Below are 4,864 nucleotides of genomic sequence, written 5' to 3' on the forward strand. Positions count from 1 at the left end.
TGTCGATTCAACTGCGGGTTGCGAGCGTCTGTCATTTCTTGATGCCTACTCGGGCTATCATCAAATCCGTCTGTATGGTCCCGATGAGTTAAAAACAGCCTTCATCACCCCATTCGGGTGCTTCTGCTACATCACTATGCCATTCGGTTTGAAGAATGCAGGAGCTACCTTTATGCACATGATCCAAAAATGTCTCCTCGACCAGATCGGTCGGAATGTGGAGGCGTGTATGGATGATATCGTAGTCAAGTCGCGCAAAGGTTCCGACCTGCTGACTGACTTGGCAGAAACATTCGCCAACCTTCGTAGGTACGATATCAAGCTCAACCCCGCCAAATGTTCATTCGGCGTTCCCAGCGGAAAGTTACTCGGTTTCTTCGTTTCCGAACGAGGGATCGATGTCAACCCCGAAAAGATCGGGACCATCGTCCGAATGGAGAGGCCGGTCAGAATACACGATGTTCAACGGCTCACAGGTTGCCTAGCGGCTTTGAGCAGGTTCATCAGTCGACTCGGCGAGAAAGCACTTCCTCTGTACCGACTCATGAAGAAATCAGATACCTTCGAGTGGACAGACGAAGCCCAAGTCGCGTTCGACGACCTCAAAGTCCTACTTTCCACCCAGCCGGTTCTTACTGCTCCGCTCAGTAAAGAGCCCCTTCTTCTGTATATCGCGGCTACAAATCAAGTCGTCAGTACTGTTCTTACAGTCGAACGAGAAGAAGAAGGCAAAGCATACAAAGTTCAGCGGCCAGTGTACTACGTCTCCGAGGTCCTGACTCCTTTCAAGCAGAGGTATCCCCACTATCAAAAACTTATCTACGGGATTTACATGACTACGAAGAAGGTGGCCCATTATTTCCAAGACCACTCGATGTCTGTCGTTTCTGATGCTCCATTATCGGAAATTCTCCACAATCGAGACGCGTCAGGCCGAGTGGCGAAGTGGGCAATGGAGATGATGTACTGTGATATCAAGTTCGAGGCCAAGAAAGCTATTAAGTCTCAAGCTCTGGCTGACTTCATAGCAGAATGGGTAGAACAACAGCAACCGACCCACATCTACTCGGCCCATTGGACAATGTTCTTCGATGGGTCCAAGATGTTGAATGGCTCCGGCGCTGGCGTTCTAATCATATCGTCAAAGGGCGACAAGCTCAAGTACGTGCTACAGATACACTTCGATTCCTCCAACAACGAGGCAGAGTATGAAGCTCTCCTCTACGGGTTGCGTATGGCCATCTCACTCGGCGTCCGTCGTCTGATGGTCTACGGCGATTCAGATTTGGTGGTCAATCAAGTGATGAAAGAGTGGGACGTCAGGAACCCCACCATGACCACATACTGCAATGCAGTGAGGAAGCTTGAGAAGAAGTTTGAAGGTCTAGAACTTCACCATGTTCCGAGACTGAAGAACCAAGCAGCGGATGAGTTGGCAAAACTCGGATCCACTCGGAGACCAGTCCCGAGTGACGTCTGCCTCGAGCACCTTCACCTCCCTTCAGTCAAAGAAGATCCTTTTACAGAAGAACCAGTACAACCAAAGAGTTCAACAGATCCGACTGAAGTCGATGTACCTGTTGTGGTTGATCTGGTCATGGAGATTCTTACTGTCATCCCCGATTGGACTGTGCCGATCATTGCATATATCCTGAGACAGGAACTACGAGAAGACGAAGTCCAGGCCAGGCAGATAGTCCGCATGTCGAAGTCATTCACTCTCATTGATGGCCAATTGTACAAGGAGAGCGTTTCAGGCGTTCTCCAACGATGCATCTCCCCAGAGGAGGGGCAGCTGATCCTAGAAGATATTCACTCGGGGACCTGCGGTCATCATGCCTCTTCGAGAGAAATCGTCGCCAAGGCATTCAGGGCTGGTTTTTTCTGTCTGCAGGCAAACGAGATGGCTAAAGATATGGTCGACCGATGTGAGGGCTGTCAGTTCTACTCCAACAAGTCTCACAAGCCGACGTCTGCGTTGAAGACAATCCCTCTTGTGTGGCCGTTTGCAGTTTGGGGATTAGATACAGTCGGACCATTTAAGACAGGTCAAGGGGGATACACACATCTGTTGGTGTCAGTCGACAAGTTCACGAAATGGATCGAAGCCAAGCCCATCAAGAAACTCGACGCTTCAACGGCCGTCAAGTTTATCAGGGACATCATCTCCAGATTCGGTGTACCTCACAGCATAATCACGGATAACGGGACAAACTTTGACTCAGACAGATTCAAAGGTTTCTGTGCAAGCCAAGGTATCCGAGTGGATTTTGCTTCCGTAGCACATCCTCAATCCAATGGACAAGCAGAGCGAGCGAACGGGCTTATTCTTCAAGGTTTGAAGCCCCGACTCCTGCGAGAGGTGGGACACGCCGCTGGCGCATGGGTCACCGAGTTACCTTCAATACTTTGGGGTCTTCGCACAACCCCGAACAGATCTACAGGGCGATCACCGTTCTTCCTCGTCTACGGAGCAGAAGCAGTCCTTCCGAGTGACTTACTTCACAATGCTCCACGAGTCGAACTCTTCTCCGAAGCTGAAGCAGAACAAGCAAGGCAAGACGGAGTGGACCTTCTAGAGGAGGAGCGCGAGATGGCATTGACTCGCTCAACCATTTATCAACAAGATCTGCGGCGTTTTCACGCGCGACACGTCATGAGTCGTACGTTCCAAGCAGGCGACCTGGTGCTCCGAGTGGATCAGCAAAGACCTCACAAGTTGGCTCCTGCCTGGGAAGGACCCTTCATCATCTCAAAGGTGTTGAACAATGGAGCATACAGACTCTACAATGTCAACAGGGAGACAGACGAGCCGCGAGCATGGAACGGAGATCTCCTGAAGCGCTTCTACACGTGACCGTCGACTGAAGCAATGTAAAGAACAAGTATCGGTGAAATAATATAAAGCAGACTGAGTTTTTGCAGGTTCAAAGTTCTTCCGCGGTCGCAGACTCCGGTCTCAAAAAAAAACTTAGCTGCGATCCAGAATCGCCTAAGTTCTAACTTCCTCCGAGTGTGCACTAAACGTCGCACTCGGGGACTTAGCTGTGATCAAGAATCACCTAAGTAATACATTTCTCCGAGTGTGCACTAAACGTCGCACTCGGGGACTTAGCTGCGATCCAGAATCGTCTAAGTTCTAACTTCCTCCGAGTGTGCACTAAACGTCGCACTCGGGGACTTAGCTGTGATCAAGAATCACCTAAGTAATACATTTCTCCGAGTGTGCACTAAACGTCGCACTCGGGGACTTAGCTGCGATCCAGAATCGTCTAAGTTCTAACTTCCTCCGAGTGTGCACTAAACGTCGCACTCGGGGACTTAGCTGTGATCAAGAATCACCTAAGTAATACATTTCTCCGAATGTGCACTAAACGTCACACTCGGGGGGCTTAGCTGCGATCCAGAATCGCCTAAGTATTAACTTTCTCCGAGTGTGCACTTAACGTCGCACTCGGAGGCTTAGCTGCGATCCAGAATCGCCTAAGTATTAACTTTCTCCGAGTGTGCGCTTACCGTCATACTCGGGGACTTAGATGCGATCCAGAATCGCCTAAATATTAACTTTCTCCGAGTGTGCGCTTACCGTCATACTCGGGGACTTAGCTGCGATCCAGAATCGCCTAAGTATTAACTTTCTCCGAGTGTGCGCTTACCGTCATACTCGGGGACTTAGATGCGATCCAGAATCGCCTAAGTATCAACTTTCTCCGAGTGTGCGCTTACCGTCATACTCGGGGACTTAGCTGCGATCACGAATTGCCTAAGTATTAACTTTCTTCGGGTGTGCACTTAACACCACACTCGGGGACTTAGATGCGATGCAGAATCGCCTAAGCACCCACATGCCTTCGACTGTATCCTACAGGTACACTCGGGTAATCAACTGACAACTTCATGAGTTGCAGACCCTCATTGAGGCTCATGCAGATGTCAAGACAACTGACATGTTCCGAATACTTGCCTTTGGCTTCACCAAGAAACGCCAAACAAAAACTCGAGTCAAAATTGCAACAGAAGAGCAAAAGATTCGATTCGGAGTTCAACCAAAGATAGTGCCTCGGTGTGGATCAAGCTTACCCACACCGAAACGAGAATGTAACGGCCAACAGTAGTGGCCAAAGTTTCTTACACAGCGACACTCGGCATACCGAGGATAATGTTTTCTTACGCGTTGTTTGGATCGGCGCCAGGACTGGAGGGCTCTACGAACGTGTCCAGATCAATACCGTCGGCGATGCGGGTGGCACTTTCAAGGAAGGTTTCCATGAAGTCTTCGAATCGAAGTTTCTTCGTGTTGGCCACCTTCAATGTCTTCAGCTTTTCCTCGCGCACCTCCTTGCAATGGACTCGGACCAGGGACAGAGCAACATCTGCACCACAACGAGCTGCAGATTTCTTCCACGACTGCACTCGGTTCGGAATCTCCTCCAGTCGAGCCATCAGGTTCTCCATCTCCTGTCGCGACTCATCTTCTGGCCAAAGCTCCTTGTCGATTCGGCCGACGACTTCTCTCAGTCGACCGATGAAAGGGCCAACTTTGCCCACGCGGATGTGCGCCCGGAGCAGATCCCGATTGGCGTCCTCGCCGAGTGGAACGTTCTCGAGAACCGACTGCTCCACATCAGCTGCTTCAGCTTCAGCATCAAAGCAAAAATCTGCGACAACAGGACAAGCAAACAATAAGCGCCGAGTGTGACGCGCATAACACAAGCACTCGGAAAAAGCAGGACTTACCAGCCAGACGCGTCATCATCTGCCGAGCCCAGTCGATGACGTACTTCTCCTACGCTCTGCACCGTTTGTTCAGCACGTCCATTTGTCCCATCAAAGCAGTCCTTTGTTTCCCCATCTTTTCAACTTC

At 50.3% G+C, this 4,864-nt stretch overlaps 1 long non-coding RNA gene across 1 annotated transcript; it reads right to left on the reverse strand.

Annotated features, from left to right (window-relative positions):
• Window positions 1-4,016: 4,016 nt before the first annotated feature.
• LOC123446956 lies at window positions 4,017-4,659 on the reverse strand. The gene has a single exon (XR_006631459.1). It is a non-coding gene; the product is annotated as an uncharacterized LOC123446956 (long non-coding RNA).
• Window positions 4,660-4,864: the final 205 nt, after the last annotated feature.

Source organism: Hordeum vulgare, chromosome 4H, assembly GCF_904849725.1.
Source record: "Hordeum vulgare subsp. vulgare chromosome 4H, MorexV3_pseudomolecules_assembly, whole genome shotgun sequence".
In the NCBI taxonomy this organism is placed as follows: domain Eukaryota; kingdom Viridiplantae; phylum Streptophyta; class Magnoliopsida; order Poales; family Poaceae; genus Hordeum; species Hordeum vulgare.